The sequence below is a fragment of the Tetrao urogallus genome (genome assembly GCF_951394365.1).
Source record: "Tetrao urogallus genome assembly, chromosome: 1".
Lineage (NCBI taxonomy): Eukaryota > Metazoa > Chordata > Aves > Galliformes > Phasianidae > Tetrao > Tetrao urogallus.
The window spans coordinates 62,814,416-62,833,633 of NC_136813.1; the positions used below are offsets into that span (position 1 = coordinate 62,814,416).

Sequence of the window (19,218 nt, forward strand, 5' to 3'; positions counted from 1 at the left end):
TTATTTAAATTCAGAGCGTTACATCATGTAAATCTCACAAGGTGTCACCATTTGTCACATGGTCAAAAGTAGTCACAGAAGGAGGTACAATAACAGTGATTTATTGTGGGATGTTTTCATTTCTGCTGCAAATACGCATTAAAAACCTACTGGAAATGAATCTAGAAAAAGATTTGACATAGTGTAAGAAATGGCTTGTCCTGTGGATTGTGTTGTGGAATGTAATTACAGCCTGTGAGCTTATTTAGCCAAACTTATTAAATGAATTAAGCATTAGCAGCCTTATGCCTTCTGATAGTATGATTGCTGGGAATGGTTAATAGAATGATTCCAATTATTATCATTTTTAAAAATAGTATTGCAATAAAGACCAAAAGAAGAAGGGTTTTAATGCCATCTGGAGGTATTTTGGAGAAATGAACACATTTATTTTGCTGATATTTAGCAATATGTAAACCATAAGCCACCCTCCACAGTGGTTTTGCTAGTCTGGTGGTATTTTATTTATGACGAATGTTCTTAACTTTCCTTTCTTTTCCTTTATCAACTTGAAACCCCCTAGCATCTCTGGGCCCAGAATAGAGAGAGGAGCATGGAATCATAGAATCACAGAATGGTTTGGGTTGGAAGGGACCTCACAGCCCACCCAGCCCCAACCTCTGCCATGGGCAGGGCTGCCCCCCACCAGCTCAGGCTGCCCAGAGCCCCATCCAAACTGGCCTTAAGAATCTCCAGGGATGGGGCACCACAGCTTCTCTGGGCAGCTGTGGTGCCAGTGAGCAGGGTTCAGAGATGTGCCCCAAAATCTGTCTCAGTGTCAGCTTGAGACTGTCCACTGTGACACACAGAGTGCCAATTTAAATGCAGCAGACTTCAAAATCTGTTTAAGTGTGGGAAGTTCTTGCTCAGTAAGATATATTAATGTGACCTTCTGAAACTATCCACTTGTCTACTGCATGCAGAATACTTAGAATGCTTATCTTTGCCTTGTTGCTAATGCCAGGGCCACCTCGCAGTAGATACTGGTTCCTTGGACAATTCTAAGAAGCAGCAATGACTTTTACTACTGCAGTGCACACAGCTGTGCACAAAGTGCACACTGAGAGGCCATACCAGCAGGACTCTGTCTTTCTGTCACATGGCCATGCCCTGGGTCCTGGAGGAGGGATGCTGAGAGAAGCCACAGTGAGAGGTGGCACCTTCAGGGCTGGCTGGAAGAAACTCCAGGGAGCCAGAAGGAATGCTCTGTGGATTCATTTCACCATGAATCATTGTTTCCATGTGAAAATGAAACAAACAGCAACCAAAAATAAAAAGCAAAAACACAAAGCAAGGCATGTTGGCCCAGATAAAAATAACAGAAAAGATCGGGAGGAGCAAATTAATGTTTCTTTCTTGCAAATGTCTTTTTTATTTCCCTCAGGCATGTTACAAGCCACACAGTCAAACCAAGCTTATATGACTCAGTGGCAGTTAATTCATCCTTGGTGTAGATTTACTGCCACCATCCAAAGATTATTTATGCAGCTTCAGAAGACAGGTTGATTGCCCTCCTGAATCAGGCAGTGAGGTGCTTGTGAACCGAGCATTTACATCAGGTCTCCCCTGAAGGATTCCTCCTACCTGACCCACTGGGCTCCTGGGGCTCAAAACCAGGTGTTGCTCTGGAGCAAAAAGGATGAAGGTGCTGCTTGTGTCCTCTGAGGGCATGGAAATCTGGGGCACAGATGTGTGCAGTGCTGTTCAAATGGGTTTGGGTACAGGAAATGCATCGTTCCAAAGAGCATAATGTGTAGCTTTTTTCAGGTATGCATTAACTCTCTGGATGGACTCTGGTGGGACCTGCCTCTCCACTGGTAACAATTTTATACATTATGAAATCAGTATACTTCAGATGATTCACATTAGTTGATGCAACATCCTAATTAGTTAGATAAATAAGGACAGCCATTACAATGCTAGAGATAACTGAGATTAATGTAAGAGAGTGAGAATTATGCAAAATCATAGAGGAAGAGCAGAATCTGGGCAGAGTATTTGCTCCTTTTGCACAGTGCTGCTATGGCCCTCTTTGCATCAGCATGCGCAGAAATCATCTGAACTGGCACTACATGATGGCAATAAAAGGTGCAAACAATACAAAGGTGTTAAGCTGTCTTGAGTCTTCTCCAGCTGATTCATGGTCCATGTAACAGAATGTTTTTAAAGCCATCAGAGTTCTGGATTTGAAGTGTTTTTTGTTGTACTCAGTATGTACAGCTCTCTATGGGTCATCTGATTACAGCTTCCCTGCATGTTTCTAAACTTTTAGGACTGTTCAGAAATATCCAGCAGAGTTTCATTCTTTTGGCTTTGTGATGGAAGTTTCAGTTTTCAGTGGCTAGAAAACCTACCAAATGTTGTTAGAAACACCTAATTTTTATGAAAATACTCCCCTCTACCCCAGCCTTACCACTTGTAGGATGAAGGAGGATGTTAAAGAGGAGAAGAATGGAGACCGAGTGCTCTTTTTGTTTTTTTGAGGATCTTTTCACTAAACCTTAGAACACTGCACTTGCAACTTTTAGTTGTATAACATATCCATGCAAGGAAAAATTATTCCAACAAGCTCCTGTGTTTCAGAGAGTCCAGTGGTGCCACAGCAAGTCCCCACTGCACTGGAAGTCTGAGATCACCCACCTTCCCACACACAAACTGTGACAACAATCTGAAAATGGCACATATACACAAAGCACCCCCAAAAAACTCCTGCTCATGGGATGACTTTTGATGTACCATCTGTTGTAATGTTCGTAGTACCTTTGTGTTTATAAATGATCTCCAGTTCAGACTATCCAAGGTTAATCATGCCTGACTGTGATTCACTGCCATGCATTTACCTCAACGTTTCTAGTGCACTTAATGATACCAGTGGTAGCAATGAGATACCTTGCTGCTGTCTCTTTATTATCCCTCCCACTATTGTTTTCATGCCGATCTGCTTCAGTTTTTTCCCTCCCTTTTTACAAGAGAATTAACCAGGATTGAAGGAGGCTTTTATAATTTATGGCAGTTATGCAAGTTTTGCCCTTTCTAATATTCTCTGAAAATCACAGAGATCCTGGTATGTGTTCACTTGTTTGCCTTTGCCAGGCAGAAATAGATGTTGGCATCGGTTACTAGCATCACTTGGAGAATAATTTGCTCATGGGAACTTCATTAACTGTACTAACTTCAGCTGTTTCCAAGCTGCCTATTTGCAGAGATTAGTGCTACAGTCTCTTGTCCATCCAGTTGCTAACATCATTCTCATCACCCTGATTCCCCCAGGGGAAGAAAATAAGAAACAGGTAATTGGAGCAGTGTCACTCTTGTTCTTTCATGGTGCAACCTACGTCTGTATTGGCATAGAATCATAAAATCACAGAATGGCTTGGGTTGGAAGGGACCTCAAAGCCCACCCAGCCCCAACCCCTCACCGACTCAGGCTGTCCAGGGCTCTATCCAACCTGGCCTTGAGTGCCTGCAGGGATGGGGCATCTACAACCTCTTTGGGCAACCTGTTCCATCAGCATCAGCATCATCTGTTTGTTTCTTACCTTTTCTTCCTCCCTTGAGTCTTACTCCTTAAATCTACAGAGTGACTCACAGATATTACAGCCAAAAACTCCTGCTAATTTCCCATTTTGCAGATGGGAAAACTGAAGCAGGGGATTTACAAGCCACTTCCAGGCAGCAAAGTATCATTCTCAAATACAGGCGATCAGCCTAAGTGCTACCAATGCACCATTGTGCGCCGAGCCCCTGAGGAGCTTTTCCTTCCACATCTGGCTGCTGTCTGATCATGAGCCAAAGCCTTAAGTCTCTCAGGCATCCACTGAGCACCAGAGTTGGAAGATGAATCCTAATCACACCTCACTTCGCCAAAACACCTGGTGCAAGTTATTTAAAGTTAGCCTTGGCTTTCCCCCATCTAAAATAATAATTAGGCTGCCATGAAGACCAGCTCATTAATATCTGTACAAAGTGTTGAAAAATGCAATGTTCTGTAAAAAATGGCTATGGATTACTCACCCAGAACAATAAAGGAAATGAGAGATAGATTAAGTTTTTAAAGACAGACTCAAACAGTAAGTGTGGATGTCTTGAGCAGTGCCAGTGACAGGGAGGGGTTGGGTGCAGGAAGCCATGCCCCATCAATACTGCCTCACCTTCCCCCAGAGTTTCAGCCACAGTTTCTTGGAGCAGTCACCATCCAACTTAAATTAGGATCTTGCTTTCATCTCAGAGCACCTGAGGGAGGAAATGGTGAATTGGGAAGGGGCAAATCTGGAAAGATTCTTTCAGTGGCACATCTTAGACATCCTTCTGTTTGTTTGCCACAAGGACTGTAATGGCTCAGTAGAATCAGAAAATAGTTGAGGGGCGTGAAGAACAATGGAAAGAGTGAAATTCATGCAACTGTGGAAGGTGGCACAAAAAAAAAAAAAAAAAATTACCCAAATATTTCTGGGATATAATCCATTTTTAGTTTCCAGATAAGATAATAGGGCAACTTTCCAAAGAGAAATCCAAAACTCTGGAAGTTTGGGGCATTTTCAAGAACAAGGACATCTGCAGTAGGCACTGATCAGTGATTTGGTGACTCCTCTTTCAGTAAATCCATGGGCTATCGTAAGAGTATTAACTTGGTGGTGAGCCACAGTTGGGCCTCCTCTACCAAAAACACAGATTTCAAGGGATGATAGGCTATTTAGAAAAAAACTGTTATTTTTTTAGATGTCTTGCAACTGAAGGCACCAAATACACATTCTATCATCAATGGCTTTTAATACCTGTCTGTGATATTTCTGAGACATCTTGTAGTCCATACTTTAAAAAAAAAAACAAAAAACCTTACCATAATGAATGAAATCAGTGTTCTTTGGAGTGATTGAGGTCTTGAAAACTGTAGAAGTGAATGTCTGGTGTTTATCCATGAGCCAGGTAGCTGGCAGAAGAAGAAGGCTGGCTTCATAACGCTATCCCGCCTGTTTACTTGAACCTGGACTTGGGGAGCTAACTCATAACACTGCCAGGCTGTCAGTGCTCAGCCAGTCCAGCAGGAGCAGCTACAATCTTAAAATGCACTCCTCAGCTCTCAAATTCCCATTAAAAAATTCTTTTTTCCACTCTTTCCTCTGAAGCATTGCCTTCAAAACACGTATAAATACAGGGTATTTCTCTGTGTATTAAATACCATTAAAAAATAAAACTCCCCTGTAACTTTCTGTACCAAGAGACAGAAGGTTTCACCTGTGAGATGCATCAACCCCAGCTGTATTGTCACAATACTGACGTGTAAGGAACTGTCAGTTCCTATCCTTCCCTTAACATAAATCTTTGGATTTGTGGTATATGATGTTGCTGACAGTCCACAGAAAAATACTGTAAGTTAATACCAACAAATCTATTTTCTTCAAATCCTATAAAGACATTTTCTTGGAAGACATTTTCCCACATGGGTCTTGACTGAATCTGTTTTTGAGGTTTAGCTAAGTTAATGAGGAAGAGTAGTTTGGTGGCTTGGGTGGTTGTTTTTTTGGCCACATAAAAAATGTAGATGCATGGCTCTCAAAGATGATAAAATCTTCAAAAACACATAAATTGTATTAAAATAAACATAAAGAATAGTATCTTTTAAAGAAGGTGAGATGGTTTTATTTGCTGGATTTAGAAAGAAAATGCTTGGAAGCCCGATCTGGCCATAATTGCAGCTATGGTTACCTTAGGATAAAATTTATCTTCTGTTGTGTCTCAGTCAGACAAGAAAGGCCTTATCTGAGATGTCAATAGGTACAGGGATAGGTGAAGTCTAAATAGCAGCACCTCTGAGGTCTGGGGAAGTTTGTTATTGACTTCCAAAGGAAGAGATAGGGTTTTCACTGTCCTGTTTTTTAATGTTAGTCTTTTCTTTTAATAGATATAACCGATAGCCAGAAATGACCACTCTTATTGCTGCAAGACTCAGCACAGAGTTTTATTTATTAAGTCCCCATTAATCCAGGCCCTCTTGTTCCCCTGCACTCTCTACCTATACTGTGCACACCAGAGCTCTCATTTTGATGCCTCCTTGGACTCAAAGAGAGTGGCACAAGATACTCTTGCTTCAAATAAGAAGCACTCAGCACCTTTTCTCCAGTTTGAAAACTTGCTACAATGCTGGCCATTATTTCTAATTTTGTACCAAGTGACAAATATTTCCCTAACACTTGTGTTCATTTACATCATTTAAAATAAAACCAACCAATTTAGCCCACTAAAATATAGTTAAGATTGAGGAAATGTTTTTCCGTGTTGCACCAAACGCATATTATTTTTCTCTTAGGCACTGTTTTCCTTGGACTTTGTCATTTGTAAGAGACTAATTGGGAATTTTGAATGCGGTCTTCACTCCAAGCATGGTGGTTAAGGAAAGGTTGCCAGGAAAATCAGATGCGAATACCTGGGAGGAACTTGATTTCATCAGACATGCCATCAGAAACCATCTACTTGCTGTGTATTTTCTCCCTGAAGTAAAAGGATAAACTGGAGCTGGGTGTTAGGCACGTTGTAGCTGAATGGTTCATGTTGCTGGTTTTGCTGTGTTAAAGCTCCCAGTTGCTGTTCTGGAAATCCCACACCTGGAAGGGAGGCTTTGCTGCTGGTGCGAGGGCAGGGAAGGGGGAATGGAACACCACACAGCATGTCCAAAAGGAGAGAAGTGCCATCGGGAATGCTCACATAGCCTGATTTAGTGGGGCTTTATGCCATCAGTTGCAGGGTGAGGGGTGACGCGGTGCTGGTCTGAGCCCATGGCCGGTGTGCGAGGTGAGGTGCAGAGGTGGGGAGACGGAGGAGGAGGGACAGGCAGGGAGAAAGGGAGATAGAGGGTCCTGGCCCCCTGCCAAGGCAAATAACCAACATTTTGCAAAAGAGAAATCCTAAGACTGAGGTCATAGTATGGAAAAAGTCTGTTTCACAGACTCTTTAGCCTGAACGCGGGCCAAGTTTTTTTTTACTTTTTTTTTTTTTTTTTTAATGTTTTTTTTTTTTTCAATGCAGGCATCCTATTAACATTTGAAAAGTAAAGCTCGTCCAGGAATGGAAAGATTTTGGAATTTGCTGTGCCTTAGTTTTCTGCTTTGTTGGTACACATATATACTTTTAATTACGAGAAAGCAAGGCTTTGAATGGGAAGCTGTCTCATTTTACTTTTGAATTATTTTACCACTATGAAGATCAAATTAAGGGTATGTAAAGAAGTGCTTTTTTCTTCCAGAGACTAACGAACTCACCAAAAAAAAAAAAAAGAAATTTTTCAAGCTTGGTGGACAACTTTTTATCTTCCATGCAAAACACAAAAAGATACTGAAACCAGAAATGGCAATGGATTTTCCTCTGTGGAAAAGTTCTGCTGTTCAGCCATTTGTACCTACAATTTTTTTAAGCCTTTGTAGTAGCAAACTGACAACTTCATGACAGTTTATTTTTTGTACCTAACTAAACAAATTGTTGAAACTCCTCTGCCTTAGTCTCTGGGTTTGCATTTAATGCCAGAGTGTGGATATTTTTTAACTGTGGAAAAATAGAACTCCTTGGATCTGTTAGGATGTTATTGCAAGCAAGTTTTGTGGTCTTTGATTTGCTAAGCTACAACTGGAGCCTGCCTTCCTCAGGGTAAGAATATTTCCACATTATCATTTCACCTGTGGCATTATATCTTTGTGTGTATCTTGGCTTTGTGCATCCTGCTCTTTGTTTAGCATGCAGACAAGCTACATCTCCCCAGAGAGATGTGGAATACATTTATTGGCAATTTAAAATTGATGATAGATTTGACAAGCAAGCAAAGTGATGCACTGACGCTATCAAAGCTGGTGATGAATCGGGACAAAGGTTTGGATGAGGCGTATTGTTCTGGGATTCAAAAGGGTTTTACTTACAGATCATTCCAAAATCAAGGCAACTGTACCACCGACTTACAAAGAGAAGAGCTTTTCTGAGTTTTTATGAGAAAAAAAACATGGCTTGATTGGCCCACAGACCTTTTATAGCAGAATTACAGCTGACATTTCTGCATGCTGATGTTTATTAGTTTTGTAAGCTGTTTTGTCAGGATTCATTTTTTTCTGTTTCCCTCTTTCACATTATAAACTGTAAGCAGTTTTAGGTAGAGAGGAAGAATCTCTTTACATTTTTCCTCAGAGAGATGCTCCAAGAGGTGTGGGTGTAATAAATTAAAACAGAAGTGATCTGTTACCTGATGAGTATGTAGACTTACCATTCATTCATTTGCCTTAGAATTTAGTGTAATTATAGGGGAAAATCCCATAAATTCACCACAAGCTTTCCTGCTGCCAAAACAAAGAGGACAAATTAAGACAAATAATCTCTTAATAGTATTTAATAGCATGATACAAAGTACGAGCAAATTACCTTGTTTGATGGCTGATTTTTGTGCCATTTTAAATGGCTGATTTGGAAGGGGGGGGCTCCATCCAGAGGTCCCCTAGGGAGCTGAGGCAGATGATGCAGACATGCAGTGCAGACATGCAACCTGCCTTAACGTGGTTCAGACAGAGGCCTGGAATGTCCCAGAACATAACTTCAAAAATAATTTGTCATTGCTCTGGTTTGTATTTTTTTTAACTGTCAGCATTAAGACAAAAATTCATGTGGCTGCTCATGTAAAATCCACATGCTTTCCCCATCAGTACAATGTTTGCAGTAAGTGTAATATGAGACACAAACTGCTCAATATTTGCAGTCACTGTCAGCAACAGCGGTTTCTGTAGACTTCCATGGAAGAAAGGATGAAGTCTTTTGCCAGAAACTGTTAAAAAAGCCTCTGTCACAAAGTGAGGTTTGATCTTGCAAATAATTGCAGACAAACATGATGCTTTCCAGCAGGACTTGCTTCAGCACTATTGTCTGAAAGACCAAATGTTCCTGTGGGTAACTGGAGCCGTGTTTAAGCTTTATTGCTCATCTCCAGTTCAGTTAAAAACCATTTCCCCAGCAGCTGCATGCTTTCCTGTGAGCGCTGTCAGTAAAGCAGAATGAGTTATGTCTGTTGAAAATGCGGCCCATATTACAGAATGCCTTCACATAGAGACCAAGGGGCACAAACACAGAACCTGCATATGCCCAGACCTGCTTCTTCTGACAGCAGCCACCGACACACCAACCTCCACATCCCGTGGTGCAGCAAACCTTGCACAGCTCGGTAAGCAAGTGCTCCTGCACCAGGGCTGGAGGTGGCTGCATGATCACTCTGGAGGAGCTTCCTTTCCACTGCTGAAGAGCTTTGCATTGTCAAGCATCACATTCAAGAGGAAGGAACCTCTCCTTGAGGCTGTCCCATAGGTTTCGTTGCAGTCTGGTTGGCTGGTGGCCCTCTCCAGACCTGCAGCACTCACAGCAGCCTCGTGTGACTGCTGGTGAGCAGTTGGGAGTCAGGAACTGAGCTCTGAGAGAGAAGGGATAAGGCTGGAGAAATGTTCACAGAAGACTTATCAGCTAAAGGATCAGCTGAAGGATCTTAGGAGTTTTGTTACTACGTCTAGCACACATCACTAAACAAATATTAGAAGATATATAATGCACAAACAGTGAGAGGTGATTGCAGAGTTGGATGGTGGTTGTTAGATTGGTAGCAGGACCTAAAATACTGATGTTTTCCCAACTTGCATGTATTTCATTATGACTGCAGTAGGTGGATGACAACCATCATCCACAGGCATTATGGAAAGATCATAAAAAGTAACAGCCCTCCTTTTAACATGATTTTGATTTATTTTTATCTAGCAGATGTGGCTATGTACATCTTTAGCATGATCCCATTTGGCTCAGTGACACTGCACAGCTATGACTTCTTTATGAAAAGATCAACTCATTCTGTGTCCTAAGAACCTAAAAACTTCAATGCCTAGCTGAAAAGCAAGGCATTTTGCTCAAACTGCTTACGTTCTTGTACTTGAGAAAACATTAAAATCTCATCTTATTTCTTCGCGTGCACTTGTCACCCACTCAGAGTTTTATCCAAATAGATCTCTGGTCCTTTTCAAAGAACATCTTCAGCATGAGTTGCATTAGCTTTAAAGACTCACCAAGAACAGAGCGGTCCAGGCTGACACTCTTGGTTTCCAGCAGAGAGGTAACTGCACAAGTCCTATCCCACAATCCTGCAGCTCAGTTAATTAAGTATTTGATGTCCTAAGATGCTGCTGCCTGCCAAAGCTAAGGAGAGGGAGCTGCGAGGCCCCGTTCCCATCTCTGGCCACCAGACACTGTGATGTTCAGAGACTTTCCACACATCACACCGTGCTACACAGCTCTTCCCCTCTCCCCACCCCACAGAGCTGATGAAATTAAATAGCACAAAAAATTAACCCCACCGTTATTGGAATGCAGCTGGGCAATACATGGCTTTGTTTGCTGCTGTGAGAGAGCATGCATTTGCTTATTCATCTCTGGGGGTTCTGGGGACAGGATGGTGGGGAGCCTAGTTCTGTAAGCCTTGGGGAGCACCTCTGCAGGACCACATTTCTGTGTGTGCTCAGGTGCCTCAGGGCCTCACGCAGGACAATTTCTCTTTCCCTCATCGTCTGCCATCATTATCTGCCACACCAGCCACCACTTCTGCTTTTCTTTTTCTGTTTCCTCTTTCTTGTTCCATTCTTTCTCCTACCACCCCATCCCTGTATTTGTCAAGTTCATCACCTGCAGATTCATCTCTCCTTACTTTTCACTTCTGCTGGCCCTTACCCATCTCACCACTGCCTTCTCCACTTTTGCCCCAGAAAACATGTCTCCCCCCCAAAACAAAAAGATATGTGTGCCAAGTGATACACAAAGACCCACAGCAGCTCAGGTTTGTGGATTAAGTGCATGTTCTTCTTTGCCTGCTTCTCTCTGCCTTTTTCTCTTGATTTCTCCCTCATACCATCCTTGCTTAGTGGTAGATCATGGGGATGAAGACTAGCTTCTAACTCCTCTGTCAGGTGCCCAGGTATGCCCAAGTCTTCCTCTGGATCACATAGTTTTCTGTTATTCTCTAGTAAGAATCATAAAAAACAACAACAACAACAACAAAAAAAAAAAAACGAAGAGAAGAGAGATGAATATGGAACAAAGTTTTAGAGTTAGCTACCAATGCTTTCCTTTTATAACTTTCAGCATGATTGGCAGTTAGGTTTATTTAATCAAATTGCCTTTTCTGTCAGCATATTATTTAATGAGAGAGTTCTTTTTTTTGATTGCATAGGAAATGTAGAAGCATTTGAGAAACTCCAATGTGCTATTTATTCATCCATTATGTTGGGAATCAGTTTAATTTCAATGTCAGTGGAGGAATTAATAATCATAACAGTTATCTGTCACAAAATGATCTATTTGGGGATTTTTTTTTCAGCAAACCAGTTTATATTCCCCATCCTTTCACTAGAGGAGAAAGTTGTTTTTTTTTTTTTAAATAAACGACATTTTAATGTGTTTTTATTTTGATTATCCCTTCTAGGCTGATGGTAGAGATAAAATATATTCAGGAATGAATTCAGCGTTGAGTCATTGATACAAAATTCTTTACTAGCTTATCTCTATTTTATTTTTTTTGTTGTTCTTTAAATTCACTCTGAGCTTTTCAAGCACCAAGGAGGATGGATGCCCCCACAAAGTGCACGCTCCCTCCTTGTCACAAAGAAACAAAAAGACAGTTGGAGTCTTCCAGAGATAATGCAAAGTCCCCTTTCGGCGGTCGTGTTAATTTGGGCTGGGCCTGTCCTATGTTGGGCTCCACATTTCACTGCCAGGAGAACAAACTAGCTTTATACACATAAAGCTGTGCAGAGAGAGGGAGGTTTGGAGGCACAGGAGCCCAGGCCTGGCTTGGGATGTCTTGGTCTCTGCAGTTATGTGCAGCCCTGCTTAAGTAAATAACTGATAAATGAATAAAACCTTTCAGCTGATGTGTTTGATGAGTACCAAGACTTTTTATATGACTCTGAACGAAGGGCAGTAACTGTTAAATGAATTGCTTTTTAAATAAAACACATAAGAGAAATTTTTAAATCCTTCATTGTTCCTTAAAATGTTTTAGTGCCTCATTAATTCTTGATTAGCCCGGTTGTTAAGAGGCCATTATTATGTGGTAATAAGGTGTAGGAAATTACCTCTAGGACTCCAGTCGTGTCGCAGTATATATGCTGTGTTGAGACCAAGTGCCTGTGGTATGAATTAGGGCTGCATGGCCTGGTGGTGACACCCAGGCTGATGGTGCTCACGGTGCTGGCCCACCATAAGACCCTTGTGGTGGTAGCCCTGTGCTGTGTGGTGGATGCTGTGGTGCAAATCCTCCAGCAGTGGCCTCTTGTAAGGCAGAGAAGACCTGGCAAAGCCTTCTGCTCTCAGCAGCCTCTGAAGTGCACTTCAAGGGCTCCCAGGGCTTCCCTGATCTTGCCTTCAGCAGAGCATGGGAACTCCTATAAAACAGCAGAATAAAATTAGTTTGCAGCTATGTTCATTTAAATAATTTCAGATATGCCTGAAGCTCGCACGGATGAAAGTCCACTCTCTGCTGCATGATTTTTTTTGGCAGAAAATGTCACAGGATGTTTGGTGCTGGGCCAGCAGAATATCACCAAACTGACAATCTCCTTGGATCACTGGCATTTTGAACCTTCCTGTTCTTAAAGCTTGCAATAAACACTGGCAGTACTAATCATTATTATTCTCTTAAAAATAAGAAAATGAGCCTTTGGAGCTATTTTTATTGTGATTTCCTATGACATTTATCAGCATTTTGAAGAAGAAGTATACTTGAGTATCTCGGTCTGTATGTATTTATTTTTCAGTGAGTATTATGCATTTTTTCTCCCCCTAAAAATCTCTTTGAGACTGCTGTTTTAATGCTCAGAGTACATAGCTCCCACTCATTAACTATACAGGGAGCTACCACAGCATCACTGTCTTCAAGCATGCTTCAAAGACCCCACAGACCCTTTCCCCCCCTTACAATCCATGGGGCACTGAACACCAAGGAGCAGCCTCAGCAGTTCCGCCCCTCCAGGCAGGACTGTAGGGATCTGCCACTGCTTTGTATACACGCCAACATGTATTTTTCATTATTTCAGGAAAATAACTAGTAGCAAATTGTCGTGACTTTTACAAGGATGGGTTAAAAATCAACAAAAATCAGATGTTCAAAAGGTTCTTCTGACAGCATTTTGGGATCTTACTGAGGTGTACCTGTAGCTCAAACCAAAGACTGCTGGGAGTTGCTAAAAATGTGTAGTGAAGGAAGAATATCAAGAGGTAACAGCCCAAGCTTCATGAAAGTTTATTTAATCAATATAACTGTTCTGGTTAGAAGTTCTTTCACTTAAATTACCTCCTAGCATAGGCTCTAGACATGAATTAGAGCCTGAAGAGCATCATGAGGCAGGTCAGTTCCTGGGAGTGTCTGAACCCATACAGATAGGATTTCTGCCAGGACTTGGAGTTGCCTTCCACAATTCTGGATCTGATTGAACAGTGGGATTTTGAAAACAAAACAAAACAAAAAAACAGTAATATCTTTGCCTCCATTTCTTCTTTCCCACTGAAGGAGAATAGTTGTGAGTTTGTTCATTTTTGACCTCATAGGATGTTGGGAAATTTAGCAAGCTAGAGATCTCTCATTACCAAATAGTATGATAGGGCACAGACCACTCACAAATTGATATGGTGGGTCCTGTTTCTTACTAGTCAATGATTCTAGTCATAAGGAGAGTAAATCCTTATGCTTCGATGTTCAACTGTATGGAAGCGTGGAAGAGAGTATCAATAAGAAAATCCCGACAGACCTTTCATTCATTCCTGATTGTTCCACAGTACTGCTTTAAATTGAATTTAAGCTTGAAGAACCATTTATAAAAATATTTAGAGGGCTGTTTGTTGCATCTTTTGAACAGTAAGAACATTTCTGCTGTTAGGATAGTCATGTCACTGAAAAAATACAGAATGACTTCTTTAGACTAATAAAGACTGTTGGAGATACTCTAAACATTTATACAACTTCTGGAAAGTTATTTATATATTTAAAAGGCCTGTATTGTTAGTATCCTAAATTTGTGCCTATTTTATTCAGTACTTTTATCAGCTATCTCTTCCATCTTCAGTGCAGTAAAAATATTTCAGTGCCTGATAAACCATGTACAGCTGAAGTCCTTTCTCTTATCAGTAAAAAATAATTTGAGTTGAAGGTAATATAATGAGCTAAATTAATTGCCGATGAAACTCCATTGGTTTTACTAGGGTGACACCAATGATGAAACTAACTCAATATATTCAGTTTTGGAAACCCTCTTTTGACTATTAACGCTATTAGTGCTAAATCGAATTATTTAAAAGTCAAGCATCACCACTTACATATATGACTTTTTAAATACACATTGCATGATATAGATACAGTATTCGCATATAAATTATTTGCACATATACCAAGTTAGCATGTTATTATCTTTAGTATTTATTTTTCTGTAAGTATCAAAAAGATAATTATCCATAGCTGTCAATATTAAGCACTTTATACTTGCCATGGGAAGATATAACATAATGCATTTTTATTTCCACACCCAGAAGTTCTTCTAAAATAATAATGAGTGTTTCAATTGGTTTCAATTTATCGTTAAATAATACTTAAAATTGTTTCTGTTCAAATATGGAGGGCATAGGTACATCCTAAAAGGTCTGCATAGAATTAATATCCTGGGAACTCTAGTGTTAGGCAACCGTCAGTTTCAAGCGTAAAAAAAAACCAACCAACTAGTCATATAACACAGCAGATTTGAGCAAGTGTTCTTAATTCCATTCTAATTTTGTGTAAAAAAGTACATCAAATTCTTGGATTTCAGTCACGTAACATGAGAACATATTTCTTGCTTGTATCTTTTGCAACACTGCCATGATATAGAAGTTTACTCCTATGGATGGCAGTCTGACAGGTGATGACAGAAAAAATATTTCACAGAAAGCTTCAATTAACAGCTAATGCATGGGAAAAAAAGTGAAAGCAGCAGTATGTTTTGTGGATGCAGATCAAACCCTAACCAAGGCCAGTCCCAGCACTTTGCCAGAGAGTTAATTTAACCTCCGAATCAGCATAGGTAATTCATGTTTTGTTCAATAAGGTTTAAAAATCATATAGAATCATAGAATCATATATATAGGTTAGCAGAAAAAGAAAAAAAAAAGTTGTCATTTTTTTCAGCAAAATAAGGGGGAAAAAAAGTTTGATTGGGACCAGTCATTTTATTTAGCTTACCTCACTCCAGAAAGTGCTTGGAAGATGATACTGCAGCCCTAGATATGAGCATATCTTTGAGATTCTGGTTTTGTAAAAAAGAAAATAAAAGCATCACATCTCAGAAATGTTGGAACGAATGATTTTAGATAGAAATGAAACTTTTTTTAGTTACTTAGGGAAAAATATTTCTCACGCCTGGCAATTGTCGAGCATCTTGGCCAGTCCTCAAGCTGTTCTTGATGTGTGAGCTATTTGTCAGAAAATTCCACTCAACTCTAAGTCCTTCACACCAGGCTTTAGTTAGAGCCTCGTCCACACTCAGGCATTTGTGAAAGACGATTGCTGACATTTTCTCAGGATGACTCAACATTTCCAAAGGTTCAGGACAGCAGAAAGCATTATCAGACATCATTTAGACTTCCAGGTTTCACAAGATGGTTGCAGTAGTTAGCAGCTGGGCGGTAGGATTTGGCAATCAGAATGCAGTTGTGTCTCATTTGTTTTTGCAAAGTATTTCTATTAGCTAGAAAAGGACATTTCTTTTGAAGTGATGTTCTGGCCCTGGTGTATTATTTTTGAATACAGCTTTTTCTCAGAAAATGCCAGCATGGTATTGCCAGCATGCCAGGCTGGTGTCCAGAAGAAGATTTAAGAGCAGTGATAAAATAAAGGGGGGAAAAAAAGAAGCCCTTCTTGCAAACGGGATTTTGTAATAGATATTCTGACACAGTATGAATGATGAGGGATGGAAAATTCATAACGGTGTGTGGAAGGAAAACACACACTCTGCACATAGAAGACCTCCCTATAACTCATCAGATAGCGTGTGTCGAGCGAGTTATGAGAGCTGCTCTATAGTGTATATTTTAAAAGAGACATTAGAAAGGAGATGTAGTGTGGTTTACTATTTGAGAGCTAACTTCATAATTTTGTCCAAAAAGTGTTTTCAAAGAAAAAATATGTTTTACTTTGTTACATATATTGCAGTTGCTGGTGGTGTATTTCTTCAGTGTATGTGCAGGATCCAAATGCAGGGAACAAAGCCCTTCCTCTCCCTGGAGGAGCTGTCCTCAGTGGGTTGTTTCTACTGTTGTGGTGTCTGAAGGAGTTGATGGAATGGGATATCTCAAAGCTAAAAAAGCATGGTGCAGGCAAAATGGAAGGCCAATGGAAAATCTGGCACTGCTCCTACTGGATTTGGGTGGGAGTGCTATGGAAATGGAGGGTTCAGCCCTACTGGGTTACCCTCTCTTGTCTCAGCATCTTGCGATAAGAATGTGAGCCCTGGAGGTCTCTTCCAACTCCAACAATTCTGTGATTCTGTGAAAAGAGAATAACAAAGCAACGCACCCTCTCCTAACAAGTTAGCTATTGTAAGGGAAAACCCGCTTTTTCCCTATGCCTTGCTTGGCTGCAAATGAAAGGCATTCAGAGACGTACTGATGGAAGAGTGATCAACCTGTTCCAGAAGAAATTAGGAGGCTGGAAATCTTGACAAAAATCACAGCAGGTTCTCACATTCTGCATATTTAATTAGCCCTCTGCAGCCCACTCCTCAGTATCAAATGGTTCCATCACTTTGGCCATGCATGAGCTAAGACGTTTTAGTGCCCCTTATTTTTCTTTCTCTTTCCCTCACACCACACACGGAATTAGTTATTTGACAATACATTCAGACACTGCATTATTTCGACAGTAGTGGAATGTAATGGTATGTAATTAGGAACCAGAGTATAATAGCACTATGAAGATGGTTTTGGCGATGAGATGTTTTTTTAATTAAAATTTCATCATGGCAAATGTGTCGTGCCGTTGCCCTTTCCAGTGGTTCATAAGCACCACTGTTCATGAAAGAAAGGGAAGATCCCTGGGGATGGGGAGTGGTGGTGGGGCACTACTCGTCCTGGAACACTAGAGCCTACAAGGGCAAAACATACCTTGAAGTCCTCACAAAGTGATGATTTCAAAGTGGAACTGTTTCCACTTCTGAGTTTCACTTTGGTTTTGATGTTGTTGGGATTTTTTAGGGAGCGGGGAGAGACTGTGAAGCATCTTATGTTGTGAGAAACCCATTGCACTGCAGACCCATCTATTTCCCATATTTTCTCCTCATGGAGCTTATCATTAAATGAAACAGCCTGCTCACTTTCACAGTAGCCAACCAGGTTCTTGTCTGTTTGTTTGCTTGTTTTAATCATTTTGTCTTCATCTAGTCAGATGAACCTGTAAATTCAGTGTGCGCTCTGTGGGACTGTGTCCAAATCTATACTGTCTCCTTCCTGACAGGGCTGACAGAGAGTATAATCACTTGTATTGTCCAGAGTACTGTTTACATAAAGGAGCAATAAATACCTGTTGAAATTTTTACTGGAGGCCTCCCAGATGGATGGTTCATTTATTATTACAGACAGAGTTTCATTTACTTAGTTATTAAAAGAAGCAGGCCGCTGCAGCCCATTTATAACTATATTAAAACTAAATGAAGCTATAAGTATTGGAGACGGGACTGAGAAAAATACAGTGGCTTTCCAGGAAATGTCTAGGAAAAGTATTTGAAAGGAAACGCTAAAAACTTTGTGAGTCCTGTTTGTCTTTCATGGGTGTGCTGCTGCTGGTTGGAGTTCACCAGGGTGAGGAGGAGGCAAGAGCTTCCAGATTTTCCCATCCCACCACTCTGTGCCTCTGTGGCAGCTCAGTGATGACCTCTCTGTGCCCACCATCATGCACATGCCACCGTGTCCCCACTTCTAGCCATCAGAGGGGATGGCATGCAAAGCACAGGCAGATGCCATGAATGCATTCCCAAAGACTTTGTTTTGAAGATGCTGTCCATTGTAGCTGATTACTAAAAATGAAATAAGGATTATGCATGATCTTTGTGGCACTTTTCTGGCACTGAGGAAATTTCACCAGATAGACTCATCTCTGTTTCAAAGAAAGGTAATTCAGTCACTGGATAGGGAGGACATGATTGCCTGGGAACTAGATCTTGGTTTTATTTTATCCAATCCTTACCAATAAAGAACCATCCCACAAGGAAGAGCTGGTGTCCCAGAGTGAAAGAACATATTGACCAGAAATTGATGAGGTAGAAAAAAATAGAAACAAGGGCATATATAGAAGTTTGATATATATAATTTATTTTTTTTAATAGAGCTTATTAGGCTAGCGAAAGGATGAATTTTCATATTCAAGTTGAAAAAGAGCTTTTCTGTAAGCTACTGAGCTTCAGTGGTGAAAGAAATGTAGATATTAGTACTGAAAGAGCAGTCTATATGACAGAGAAAAAATATAAAATACATGTAACATGAAAGTGGGAAATAGCAATCAATCTAAAAGAGGAATTATAAAACACTGAATAGTGATAAGGAAAGTGGAAGATACCAAAGGAAAGTTGAAAGACAATGGTATTCTTAAAGTATATAAATACAACAGCAATGAAGAAATTCTAGCAATAGCCTCTTACTAGCTGGAAATATTAATTCACTTAATAATACTAGATTAAATAAATGTTTTTGTACAAGAAAGAGCAGAGAATCTGGATAGTGTCCAGAGTGAATACATTGTTTTAAATCACACCAGATACAAATATCCATAAATCTGAGAGCTTCCAAGCTGCCTCAAGCCATCAAGAGCACCAGCTAGTAATGTCTAAGGACTTGTGATGCACCTTGAAATGCAGGAGAACCCCAGCAGACAGTGAACACAGTGCAGAGTTCCTAAAGAGAAGTAGGAGAGTTGAAGGGTTTGGAGAGCTCACAAGGCATCTATCCCAAATAAAGTTTCTGGGGAGCCCAAACAGGGTTTCTTTAAGGAACTGAGGAGTAATATTACAATTACTGCAGTTCAGTTTTTTACTTTCAAGGAAATAAATTCATGTTCCTATCAACCAAAGCTGATTTAGTTCTATGAGGAGCTGTCAACTTTGACTGATA

At 40.5% G+C, this 19,218-nt stretch overlaps 1 protein-coding gene across 1 annotated transcript in view; it reads left to right on the plus strand.

Annotated features, from left to right (window-relative positions):
- The window catches only part of AFF3 (ALF transcription elongation factor 3), a gene marked incomplete at both ends in the record, with an annotated part of 316,850 nt that overhangs the window by 202,307 nt on the left and 95,325 nt on the right, over positions 1-19,218 (plus strand). The gene's annotated exons all lie outside the window — the stretch shown is intronic.